The 14,210-nt window shown below is 38.5% G+C and overlaps 1 long non-coding RNA gene across 1 annotated transcript; it reads right to left on the bottom strand.

The window, feature by feature from the left end:
- Positions 1 to 4,544: 4,544 nt before the first annotated feature.
- Positions 4,545 to 12,783, bottom strand: LOC144649365 (uncharacterized). The gene is made up of 4 exons (XR_013569888.1): positions 12,699 to 12,783; positions 9,808 to 9,943; positions 6,197 to 6,385; positions 4,545 to 4,786 (listed from the first exon to the last, which is right to left on the bottom strand). It is a non-coding gene; the product is annotated as an uncharacterized LOC144649365 (long non-coding RNA).
- Positions 12,784 to 14,210: the final 1,427 nt, after the last annotated feature.

The following is a 14,210-nucleotide window of genomic DNA, read 5'->3' as shown; positions in this document are numbered from 1 at the left end:
ATAATTAGGCAGTTCAGACGATCCTGCTTCGTGCTGCTTTTCGAATTGTTCTTTTATAGACGTCGGAGGGCAGCAAATGTACGTTCTGAAGTCGCCGTTGCTACAGGTAATCCTCTCCTAGTAGCGTTTTGGGGAAATGAGTTTCGTTGAAAGTCCTACACCATATTATCCCGCCAAGTATGCTCGTGATAAAACGATTTGTGTCTTGACAAAACAATTTTATGATGCACTAGTGATACTTTAGACACAGAAATGTGCGGGGCTGAGCCACACTCAAATTACCCCCACCCCCCCCCCCCCCCGTACTCCGCCGCCTATGAGTAATGAAGTAATGAAATAAGCTGACAACAACTATGTACATTGAACATGAAAACGAACTATGCTAAGACCTGGTGAGTTATGATAACATCTCGTGGGCCATAGGCAAACCCGTGTCGCGCAGAGTAGTAATTGACAATCGCTACCATGCATAATCGTATCTATAACAAAATTCTCGATTTTGATTGGTTCTGCGCGCGCCTATTTGTCGCGTAATCGGCGCGCGATCACGTGGGTGTCCAATTACAGGTATCCAATTTGAGCAACTTCAAATTGGATACCTGTAATTGGACACCTACGCCATTCGCGCGTCAATCACGCGCATGTAAATGGGTTCTTTTTTGCTGTTTTCCCACTGTTTGTACAACCAGTTAAATTTACCATTGACCTTTTTTCTCACAAAAACGGTTTTCAAAGCCTTCCTAACCTCGAATTTTGTTATTAATACGATTAATTAGTAATTGGACCTCGTGTCGTACAATTCAGGGAGTAACCGTGCTCGTAATTTCAAATCGTCCTCGCGCTGCGCGCTCGGCCCATTTTGAAATAACTCGCCCGATTACTCCCTGAATTGTACTCCACTCGGTCCAATTACTATTACTTATACAGCAATTGGACTGAATCCAATAAAAAAAATCATTACTAGTCAACTAACTTTTATGGACCTAATTGATGTATTGATGTCGGAAACAGTGATACTTGTAGGTTGGATTGGCGCCTCGGCGTGGTTCTAAGCGAAAGTCGGAACCCTTATCAGGGGAAAGTAAATTTCCGTAATTTAGCAGCTCCCCTAACTAAATATAACCACAAACAATGGTAGCTGAATTTAAATGGTGGTATAATACACCTGTATGATACCAGATAAATGTTAGAATCTATCAACTTTATTGGTCTTAAAATTTTACAAATAAAAGAAAAAGAAAAGGACCAAAAAGGAATTGCGCGAACGGGAAAATAGTAACCCATGCGGGGCGCAACCCTAAAAACTAAAAAGAATGGCGATAAAAATCTTAAATTAAAAAATATATATATGTATATACAATAAATCTAATTAATTACAATAGTTAAAAATAATGTCCTCCATTAACAAATAATTGGCATGCAATGCATGCAGAAGCGATGACGTTTCACAAGTGGTCCTAAATAATTTTCGGGAAATTTGTCTAAAAATTAACGTAGACAAACGTAGCTGGCAAGTCGTGTGTAAGTTATCCAACTGCAGCTTACATGTCTTGGCATAAGACGCAATGTAAGGGATTGCATAAATTAGCATTGACTTTGGAAGGATCTGTTGGAATTCAAATTAATGTCAGGACACGTAGATACGGAGATTAGAAGATGCAAATAATACATTTTCTTCATAGATTTGTTCAATTGAATAACAGTAATATTTTATTTTATTTTGTATTTTTTTATGTTTATTTTATTAGATTTCCCGTTGTCGTTTGAACAAAGGTTGTATTAAATTGTAGCGTGACATCCTATAAACGACATACGATACACGCGGGCAAGTGTCCTGCTCACAGGCCCTATGTATTGAAAGAATTTAGAAATTTCTGTCCACTAAAACTAATAGAAATCTGAATATGATAAGTCTCTTTCGTTTATACTTTGGTTTTTTCCTTTCTGATCATGACTGCACAGGAGTACTTTGATTTGTATTCTACCCGACGATTTCTTTTTGAGTCAAACTTGATTTCTGGTCACGTGTCGACGTATTTTCGTACTCATCGGTCGATCGCGCACGACAGAATTACAATTCTCGTCCACTTCATCGATGACATTAAGCGATCGCTTCGCTTAAAAAATGGTGTCAAAGGTAAATAAAAACAGGTGAACAAAAATGGCCTAAACAAACACAGCCAAAAAATCCTTTGACATATAACTCTATCCAGAATCTGGTCACTGGCGCGCCGATTGGTCAACTAGCTTATTTTGCATACTGCATGTGAAATAAAAATCTCGTACTACGCTAAAGCAGACTATCAAACCGAGTAAACTGGCAGGAGTATACTGTCTCACAGGCAATTGCCTGTGAGACAGTATACTCCTGCAAATTTGTCACTGTACACACAATCAAGCGCCTGCCACCCAGGTAAATGCTGTAAGTTACAAATTTAGCCTGGTCATAATAAATGAGAGTTGAGAAGTCAGGAGGATGGGAGAAATGGGAGGGGTGCTGAGGTAGTGCGGGAGGTCATAATGTTTTGGCATCACTTTTTAAAGGCGCTTTTAAGCCCATGGCGCCCGACACAGAAAAGTACTGTAAAATTCCGGGTTAAAAGCCCCCCCGGTTATAGGCCCATCTACCTGGAAACAAAAAAATACATCCGGTTATAAGCCCCCCCGGATATAAGCCCCCCCTCTAGCGGATGGTAATACTGAACAGGGCTAAATGTCGCTTTATTGTGCGATTTTAACTAAAAAAACTTATTTCGATCAACACTCCCGTGGCTCCTTTCGAAACGTTTTTTTTATTCCGCTTATAAGCCCTCCCGGATATAAGCCCCTCCGCTTATAAGCCCACCCAAAACCCCTTACGAAGTTGAATAAGCTCAGGGCTTATAACCGGAATTCTACGGTATCTACAGTAAGCCATGATTACTAGCGCCAAAAAATAGGAGGCCATAGGTAAAATTTGCTTTATGGGTATTCTAGGATACGGTATTTCCCAGTCACAAGTCCAGGTGTATTCATAGAGTGTTTTTTGTCTGATGAAAGTGCTACTGCTGAACAATTTCATCTTGAAGCATTTGATGTATATAGGTAAAGATGAAACAGACGTGCTAAAAAAGTGTAGAAATGCTCTAGTAATTTGAGTAGCTGTAAAGTAGCGCAAAACTCCAACTAAGGAAACACTGTACTTAAATCAGTCTATACTGAATCACCTCAGGAACTAAAACAGGAAGTAATTATTAGAAAGGGTATCCACTCGTAGAACCTAATAGGACACCTATGGGTGACCTATTAGGTTCTATTACTGGTGTCCACTAAATACACAATGGGCATCAAAAGAAAGTTGTTGGAATTAAATACTAATTTCAATATTATAATTATTCCACTTAGCTTCAAATCAGGTGTAGAGTGGGCACTGCCCCCCTCCCCCTTCATAGGCAGTGGAGCAGGGGGTTCGGGGGGGGGGGGGCTTTAGCCCCCCAAACGAAAATTGGGGGGGCTGCGGCCCCCCACGTTTTGGTGCCGAAAATATCGCGAGCGCAGCGTAAAATTGGTTTGTCAAGATATTCAGTTTCGTGAGAGAGTTCAAACATCTTCGAAACTCCCTTGGAAGTCTTCGAAAAATTTCGTTTATCTTCGGAAAAGTTCGAAAATGATCGGAAACGTTTGGTATATGGCCTTCGAACAACAATGGGAGAATCTTCGGCAATCTTCGGTCTGGAAAATGCTCAAAAAACAAAAGGTTGATAGAACGGAAAAAAGTTGCTCCAAATATGAAAACTTGCCGAGTATTTTTGGGACAGTCTTACCCATTAAGTATTGGATCATTTGATTACTGGTTAATAACTCATTGATGCCATTTAACATTGATTATTTATGCCTGGCTCCTATTACAGAAAAGCCCCCAACCCCTCCAGCACTTAAGATAAAATCCATACTCTAATGATTTGCTAAACAAGTACAATGTGGAACAGTGTTTGTGTCTAATGTATATTTTGTTGCCGGCTCAGGACATTTGTAGATTCGAACGTTATAAACCCACCTAGGTAAAAGCCGTCCTCCCACCCTAGCCTGCGAACAGGCTTTCCGGAGATTTCCGAAGAGCGCTTGGACGGTGCGAAGCGTCGGCGACGAGGTGCGAAGCGGCGATTTGCCCCGCCGGCCGAGCGCTCTCCAGAAAGCCTGTTCGCAGGCTATCCCACCCGACTCAAGTCCGTTGCTTAGTATAAGGGAAAATTCAAGGCATCGGCAAACAAGTTGCACTTGGCATGCGAAAAGACAGCAAGAAACTTAATGTGGTTTTGAACCGTGTTTTATTCCCAGCAATGTGTTATACAGAACTCAAGGAAATTCCCTGTCCATAATTATTGTTGTCATAGTTGACGTCACCACTTTATAAGCACTTTTCAATCATGGACGGCGGAGCATTTTTCCAACTGGGGGGCTGACTAGTGACTTGAAGTGGGGGGGCTTAAGAGACTCTTCTCTTATTAATTCTTTATTTTTTCTGTAAAAGCCCCCCCAGCCCCCCCGGCTCCGCCGTCCCTGTCAATTTTAACAGAAAAAGCAACTGTCATGATAACAGTTACAGATTAATTGTTGGTGACGTTACCCTCGTAATCCTTAATTTTTTCCCAGTAAAAGAAACCACTAGAAATCAAACTAAAACTAAAACACTGATAATATTCTGACAACTGCTAGCTTCTAAGAATAAACCAACATTCATGATCACTCCATTGTAATAAAATGGGCAACTGTAGTTGGCGTCTTCCAGACACAGAGACGTTAGCCACTGCAAAATAAAGAGTCGGTAACCATCAGTTCTGTTAAAAGAAAAAAAACGTTAAAGGAAACGTTGGTGCCAGAAAAAAAAAATGAAATGGTTTGTGTTCATTTGTGTGGCCCCAATATCATAATTTTATTTTACAAAAAAAAAAGATTTTAAAAACCTGTTCAAGGAGGAATATATCGTTCGCATGGCCGAGAAAGGCGCGGCAAAGGTCATATGATAGCATGGAGCAATCGCCAAACGAAATTACAACGTGTTTCGTTTGTTGGTGTATCGCAGCATACCTAATCTAAGTGTAGTTATGTTATTTTGCAATATAAAACAAGACAACTTAACCACCAACAACTTAACCGCATTTTTAGCAATTTTATGGTGGTTACTATTTAAAAGCTTCTTAGTTATCAACACTTTTTAATCCATGTCCTACAACGCAGAGGGGGGCAAAGGGTTTATGCGTGACATGTGAAAAGTGCAAAAATTACACCGTGACGCGTGAAAATAGGGCAAATATTAGACCGTGACGCGTGACAATAGCTAGAAAAGACGCGTGATCCGTGAATTCTGCTGCTTCAAGTATACGTGACACGTGAATTTGGTTAAAACTTGTGCGTGAAACGGGATCACGATACCCCCTTTGCTACACTCAACGCACAAAGGTCCAGAGACCTCGTTTATGCACAAATTATACTGTTGAAAACTAGGCGAAGGAGGAAACTATTTTGTTTTGCTTGCAGTGAATAGCGAAGGATGTTGGGATTTTTAGTAGCTCATCGGAGCGCGCGAACTGGTTTGGTATATACTGAAAATACTATATCGTACATACCTTATTATAGGAAATTAACGCTTTTGTAAATTAAGGTATTTGAAATTTACGCGACTTAAATAAACGCGAATTGAAGGAAAAATTACATCCCAATAATGGAAATTAACGCGAAAGAGGGGGTAACATTCAAAATGAAGGAAATTAACGCGACGAACACAAAGAAAATCATGTTGAGACAACAGGAACAAGTTTATTTCAACACTAGGCGTTTAATCCTAAACGTGGGGGTTATGCGAAGGAATCTGAACGCCTCGAGCGTTCTTTACAGTTTCAGTGATACCGGCAAATTTTTTCCCTGATGAAATAATGCCTTTTCTTGGGAGTCAAGAACGTCTGGACTGTATCGAGAAATTGGGGCCAAAATAATGGAAATTAAGGTCATGAAAATTAACGCTTCACTTAATAAACGGCGCGGAAATCAACGTTAACAAAAATTAACGCGACTTAAATTAACCCGAATTTCAAAAATTTGCGTTAATTTCGTGAAGCGTCAATTTCCTATAATAAGGTAGTTAAAGCCTACAACAGTGGTTGAAATAAATGAGTAAATCTAAGTGCTGTAGTAAGTAAATAGTAGAACTTCTTCTTACATCAGCAGCTGTCAGTAGTGCAACACACTTGGTTATCATATGGACACCAGCCATTGCTGCAGATCTTTTGCCAACTGCTGCGGCAATTAAGTTTGTCCACACAACTCCCTCCTTGAATATCGTTCTTGCAGTTCTGAAAACCCCGCGGAAAGTGAGCCATTTTTTCCTCCTTTCCTTCCTTCATATTATCTGCAAAAGTATAATTGAAGGTGAATGAAAGTATTTTACATGTCCACAACTACAAAATTGAGCTACAACTACAAAGTTGACCTCTTCACAACGGCCCTTGTAGAGAGGAAGTCCCTCGAACATTCCCAATAATGCGATATCCACCATGGGGATTCTATAGAAAACTCGAGGAAATGAGATGACTTCCTCATTTTACAGCAATGAGCAATGTTGTTGGAGGAACAATAATGTAACTAACTGTGAAATATCATACTCAGTCCCTTGAAAGTCCGTGTTTTTTTAGTTGCCCGGCCCCCTCCAGGAAAACTAAATTTCTAACATAGTGCTTGATTTTGCTGGGCAATTTCTTGTAGCTATACTGGATTTTGCCCCCGCAGCGGAGTTTAGCGGAGTTTTCCCCCGCAGACAAAAAATAATAATACAATTCCAGGTACGGCCCAGATAGCTATGTTTACAATATCGGACTAGCTGCCAAGGTATATATAATTAAATCAAAGGCTCTATGAGCAAAGTCGTGAATGTGGTATATTATAAACTGATAGCCCAGAATTAGCCAAAATAAATTTTAAATGTCTGCTGACAAACAACATTTTTTGTAATTGTCTATGAAATCTGTTAACATATGTCACAGTTGAGTCATGTTTAAAATTCTAGCTGGTAAGTGATAAATAACCCCATATTCTAACTGAAAACTAACCATCCAGTAGTCCATCGAGGCCTTCTAGCTAAGCAGCTAAGAAGTGAAGATTATTTCAGAGCTTAAAATAATTAATGCTGAGAGAGACACGTATAGTGGTAACAAGATATGAGGTACCTTAAGATGCTGCCAAGCTGGTAATGGAAAGAAGCTAGGGATATTTTTCCACCAAACTGTTTCACATTTGCTAAAGGGTTCTTTAATTAATAACCAGGTAGCTCAGCCATTTTATACAGGACAGTGGTATTATTCGACATACATTTTTCTCTGTTAAAGAATGGCAGACACTGTGACAGAAGGCAAATAATTAAAAGAAACTAACAGATGCCTCATACATGTGACTTCTAAGAATTGAAATTGGCAGGAAACAGTAAAGCCAACATAATTTATTATCAATTTAGAGGCGTGATACATGTAACAAATGAAAACTTCTGCTTATTTCCTTTTCTGGTATCTTTACTTGCAACCAAAAAGTTTACTTTACCCCTTTACATGCCACGAAAATCATCAATGCATTTTAATCAGCCTTATTAATTCATTTTTTAATAATCTCTATACATTGCCAGCCATCCTGCAAAGATTTGGTGGCCATGTTGGATTAAAGGATCTGAACCTTAAAGCTTGTTTATCTTTTACTCTTTGTTTTCAGCAGTCAATAACAATAACTCCAAATATTTTATTTTTCAAGCTGTACAGTCTGCTAAAAGTCGATTTATAGAGAGCAGTATTCACTGTTTGTGAAAAATATATGAGAGTAAATTTGAAATAAAATTCTTTTTCTGATCATGTGTTTCATACAACGTTACGGCAGGAGGATGTTCATTCCAGCCCACACCTCTTGACAGCCTAGCCCCATGCAGAGTTCAGTGATGTGTTGTATTGCAGGATATTGTTTTGGCGAATCTATAAATTAATTCAAAATTCTATGTGCCTTGTTAAAATAAATCTGTAGGACAACACGTACAACAAACCATCTAAGTGTAAGCAATTTGTTATTTATCAGCATGGCATGCAACCAGGTTCCTTTTTGGCTGAGATAAGGGGGGGGGAGGCATAGGACATTTATTACATTTTAGCGCTTTTAGTGAGTTGGGCGAAAATCGCTTAATTTAGTACTTGCTAAAATTTGTCTTGGTCAAATTTCAAGTACCCCGGTACCTCCCCGGTACCCCCTTCCCACCCTAATGGAACACAAAAATGGATACTGGTAACTTTGTTCTTTTAGGCAATGCAATTTATATTCATTCAATGTCAAGATATGGTAGTCTTTTTCTTTTACTGAACATTTATTTTCATCTTAGCCATATATTCATCACTAGCCAGTAAAAGCTGGTTTACACGATATATTTACTATTTTTTGAAGTTTTTGGAAAATCCCTATATAGTCGCTAAATCTTGCTAAAAAAAAATCGTTGAAATTAATAGCTGCTAACAATAGTACTCTCTCAGTATTTCTTTGAATGTCTACCCCATAGCACTCAGTGGATGTTGACAAAGCAAAAAATTACCTGAGTGCAATGATACACCCCTGGAGAACTACAATTACCACAGTTGAACTAATATGTCCCTTTTTTGACAGACCATGTGTATGAAGAAAAAATAATTGTAAGGGTTTGATGCATAATACTGTGTTTACAAATGTAGTTTTGCCTTCAAAAGCAGAGCAAATTTATCATTCACATAACATGATAAGGCTTGCTACCTAATGAGCTACGAATGCCAGAGGAAATTTTGATTTAAGTTTAAGTCATGAGATAGATGTACTTGGGAACTTCGTTAACGAGAGTGTGACAACGAATATAAAATATTACGAGATACAAAAACTTGACGAACGTGCATGATCGACCGAAAGACAAAGCAAGCCAACTATAGATATCTCTAATTGTTTCCAAACGCATCAGTTTAATCTTGCTGAGTGAGACTAATTTGTAGCGGAAAATACTGCCTTATTTAGGGTGATTTATTACTTACCCACTATTTGATTGCATTTCAATGGAAGATAATTTCATATCCGCGGACTTTCAAAATAAGCTATTGTTCGGCGTGCAAGTTTCTTGCTTCCTTGCATTGGCCATCCTTTCCATTGCATTGTGTGTAAATGTGGATTCGAGCACTGGCCTCACTAGAAAAATTCCTTCCAGAAAGGAAAAAATATTCGTATTCTCCTGATGTACATCCACAAGTTTGCATTACAACTCGTGAAACCAGCCCTTGTGCCGTTCATCCGCCATTTTGAACTTAATTTAAACTTAATATAAAATTGCCAGGTTACCAAGGGAGTTTACACAAATTTAATTGAATTTCTCCAGCAAACCGCTATAAGTCGTTCTTTGCATTCACGACTTAAAAAGGACTGACAAATGCGATCGTGTGTTCCTATTTTTTGTCCAGTTTTGACAGTATTGGCTTCTCCTGACAGCATGCCCGAGAAAGGCCTCCCTTTATCCCTCAGAACGTTTTCTATAACTATCTAGTGCCCAGATATTGTACACACAATGACGTCATTAGTGACCATTGAAATAACAGGGATCAGTAATGGGCTCCTGCAGGGATACATAGCATTGGGGTAAACGGAAATTTAGGGGAAAATAATGCACGGGAGACGCAGACCCACTTGGCCCAAAGCCCGATGGAGCCCCATTTGTAAATAGCGCTATTTTGCTCATCGCCTCGTTAAATAAGTGCTTATTAGTACGGTCAGTAGATGCTGGGGTAAAACACTTACTCAAACGTCGTTGCTGATACAGATTAAATCCAGGAAAACGTCTTGCCTCAGCGACAAAGCCGATGATAATCAGGGAAATTACCAGTCCGCGAAACATCTTTTGTCAATGACAGAATGGAATTCAGTTGGAATGTGTCTGAAATAAAATGAATCGTTTTTTCGCAAAGCATTAGTCATTTCCAGATAGACTTACCCTCAACTCCTCGCCTTGGATTCTTTCCAAATCCCAGTTTTGATTATTTCTGTTGCATTAGCAAAAAAAACTGCAAAATAAGCTCCTTCAAGACTAATCACAACCCGTGTTTTCGAGGGCAGCTCAAAATTTTCTAAGAACCACGACTTTTTTAGTTATACTATTCGAGGGTCTGAATGGGGGTACCTCGATAACACTAAACACTTAATTTTTTGGCTCTGCAACATGAAACAGTTTAATTCTAAGCAATTTAACACTAACAGTAAAAAATTCACTATAACAGTAAATATTATCCAGTAAGAAGGAAAACGGCTCCAAAAAGGCCAATCATATTATTTTGTTTAGCATATGAAAAAGTTTTCGACCATTTTAGTACGATTTCCGAGCATTTTGGAAGATTTCCGAAGACTACAGAATATTCCCGAAGACTGCCGAAGATTTCCGGAGACTACCGAAGATGTCCGAGGACTGCCGAAGATTTTCGAGCAGAAATCCGAAAATTTTCTCTAAGTTCATGAGTGATTTTATCCGAGTTTTGAAGAGCAGATAATGATTTACAATGCTAAATTTTTTCACGAAAAACCCTCCAAACACTTAACAGTATTTTCTCCGGAAACAGTATACATTAAAAAATTGGCAAATGTAACAGCAAACACTAAAAATTATGGGCAAATAACAATAAATACTAAACCCCATTCAGACCCTCTTTGACGAGAAGCTAAATTCTCTAGTCTAGGCACGCGATTTCCTACGAGAAAAATGTACACTTGGTTAGATTATTGCATTGGTATATAATGTCAAGAAAATAACAACAACTTATTAACCAAAGATTGGACATTTGTTACTATTGTAGCAGCAGCTGATAAAGATCTGTGGAACTATGCATCAAAATACAAGGGATGGAAAGTGCTTGAAACCAGCCACCTTAAACCAAAAGTGACTTTGATGTTATCTTCCAAGGGATTCCACGTTCTGACTCCACAACTAAGTTAAGGCTTTGTTGAGGCCTCAAATGTAATAAATGTCCCTAAATGTAATAAAGGTCCTAAGTGTAATAACTTTTGGTCCTAAATGTAACAGCTTTATTGTGGCCAAAAGGGTTTGAGCACTTCCTTTTTGTTCTTGCTTTTTGAGAAAATTGCAAGCAAACAACAATGTACACTCAAAGAAATAGCCTTACAAAGAAACTTTCTCAACACCCCGTGATCAATGTTGAAGTGCTTAAACTGTAAAAATTAAATTTGTGAAGCACGTTTCACTCCTGCCTCCCAATATTGCCCGGGAAGATGGGGAGTAACTAGAATTGCTGTGTTCATTGAAAGATGGCAAAATGTCCCAAATATTTTGGCTAGAATTGTAGACATGAAAAAAAAAAAATGTCAAATTTTGTCGCTGACACTTATGATAAAATACCTCATTAGGCTCTTCTACGAAGAAGAAGAAGACACTATTAAACCAAAAGGAACTTTTGTTTGATGAATTAATAAGGAAGCTAAGTGTCCAGTTAGCCGGGTTATTATTATCCAATAAGATAAAAAGTCGAAGTAACGTAAAATCCCTCAGGAGTAATAGCATTTCTAATGCATAGAATACTGGAGTATTGTCATAATTCACCCTCTCAATTAATAACCAATCGCAATAGCCAATTTAGAGCATTCCTGGAACGAGTGTATCTTTTAAGGATCTGCCACTTATGTACTGGAGAATATTTGAAAAATTTTCGCCTAACAATGGTTGATTTTGGATTAAAGACCAGTTTTGCATTAGCATTTGTTCTAAGTTAGGAACTGAGAGTTGACATTGCGAGAGGAAAGTCTCGAAAGTTTCGCTTGTTTTTTGTTGTTGATTTGTTTGTTTGTTTGTTTGCTTTTTAACTATCTTGTTAACGGGCGAGTTCTCTGTCCTCAAATTTATTCCCTGAGGGGGTTGCCAAAACCAGAGTTTCGGGGTATTCTCTGACAATAAAATATGTTTTAAATTGTGAGTTTGTAGTTTGAAATGTAGTTCTTGATGTGTCAGTTCTAAGGAGTCAGAGCGCTGGACCCCTGGTGGGTGGCAGCTAAAGGCGTTCACGGTCCTGTGGTTAAAGGCCCTTGCGTGTGTGCCAAATAAATTGCACGCAGTTCGCGTAAACAACTTGTCAGATAGAAAGATAATTACGTTATGAAGTAAAAGCTCTGCATAATTTAAAATAAAAAAAATCAAAGGGGTGGAGCGGAATCCTTATATTTTCCTCCATGGATGTCACTTATATATATATCTGCATTCATTTGTTTTTCGCGTCAGCAAATGTGCAAACAATGACATTTGCGTGGCGCCAATTTAATTGCTTTCGTTCGCGTAAACTATACTTGTATGAAAGAAAAATAATTATTTTATGAAGTATAAGCTTTTGCATAATTTAAAATCAGGGTGGGAGCGAAATCTCGCATTATCCTTCATAGTTGCCAATTAAAAAATCTGTTTTCCGAGCCATTAAATGTGTTAACGATTTGTCTTAGATACAAAACACTGTTTTAGTCTGAAGTTTTAGAGTTATGTTCCGTATCCAAAAAGCGCGTCTGTTTTGTACTTCAGTGCTCAGTGTACCGCAGCCGTAAAAGATTTAGAAAATGTTTCGTGAATTCAAAATAATTTCGTCAAGATTAAAGGAAAGAAAGTAACGACAAAGTTTAGCTTTGCCCAAAATATTTCTCACCTTCTTATCGTCGGTAAAGGCGTTTAAGCAAGATAGAAGTCTTCGTTCTTCGAGCAACACAAGGCAAATGATCATATGCAACCCGCTATCGAAGAAAAGGGCACATCGCTTGAAGTTTCCCCCGCCCTTTGAGTCCTGACCTGACCAATGGGAACCAGGTCATTAATACTTTTGCCATTTATGAGTGAGTGTTCTGCTTCGCTGTTCCCCTAATTAAAATGAGCTTTGATCACGCGACTAAGAAAGGAGTCTTCAAACTGCAGACATGGAATGCTCCAGTAGTTTGAAATTGCAGTGTTTTTAAGTCCTCGAGACAAACAAACTTTGGTACCTTAAAACTATATCCTTTCGTTTGCGTGTTTTCTAACAACAGTGCGCAGCTATAAAAGTGTCTAATTATTGTCACGCATCGAAATATTTCAAAGAAATCAGTCGATCGAGAAAGTCGAATCGCCTGAGGAGTTCTTCGACCCAGTGATCAAGCCAAATAATTGGGCTGGGAGTGTTTTGATGTTTTCAGTGTTAACGACAAGAAAAAGCAATTAACGCCCGTTTCAAGTGTTTTCACAAATACTTAGAATAGAGAGGCTTGCTTGTCTTTCAAGAGAGGGCTATAAAGAGAATATATTTTAAACAAGAGTTTATATTCAGATGTTTGAAAATCAAGAATAAATTTGGGATGATAACGGGGCTACCTCTCCCATCCCACCCATATTTCTGTTCAGCTTAAAATAATAGCGATTATTTCGCTTATAATTTATATGTTCTCCAAGTAAATGATTATTCTTTCCTGTTTTTCCAAAAGAAATAAAGAGTACTCTGTAGTAAAGTGTCCCACGTATATTATTACCAGTTAATTATTATTTACTTGTTGTTTCCTTGGGCACGAAATGGTGGCGCCACATCTCGATAGGCTAAAGGCTAGCTATTCATTAAAATTGTTTGGGAGGAGAAAGAGAGCGATGGGCGGTTTTGTCAATGAATAGACTGAACAAAGCAAATTTGGCTTCAAGATTTAGTAATCATCCCCATGTGTGGGACGTTCACTTAAAGTTTTGCGTTAGATGATTGTGCAGCTCCACGCCAAAAAACAAAGTTAATAAATAAATAATTAAATATACCGTAAAATTCCGGTTATAAGCCCCCCCGCTTATAAGCCCCCCCCGGTTATAGGCCCATCAACCTGGAAACAAAAAAAATACATCCGGTTATAAGCCCCCCCGGATATAAGCCCCCCTCTACCGGATGACAGTACTGAACAGGGCTAAATGTTGCTTTTTTGCGTTTTTAACTTAAAAACGTATTTCGATCAACACTCCCGAGGCTCGTTCCGTAACGTTTTTTTCCTTCCGCTTATAAGCCCGCCCTTTTTATCATGGATTGTAAACTTTTCATCAATGATCAGTGTAATTGTAACATTACAGTTGCTTAACAGTACACCACTAACTGGAATGATGGACGCTATGTTTAACTTGATTTCCAACTGCGGAACACCAATACAAATCAAACAAT

Source organism: Oculina patagonica, chromosome 1 (genome assembly GCF_052425735.1).
Source record: "Oculina patagonica isolate OP01 chromosome 1, crgOcupat, whole genome shotgun sequence".
Taxonomy (NCBI): Eukaryota; Metazoa; Cnidaria; class Anthozoa; order Scleractinia; family Oculinidae; genus Oculina; species Oculina patagonica.
Note: the sequence above shows the minus strand (reverse complement) of the source record. Positions and strands in the feature narration are given on the sequence as shown.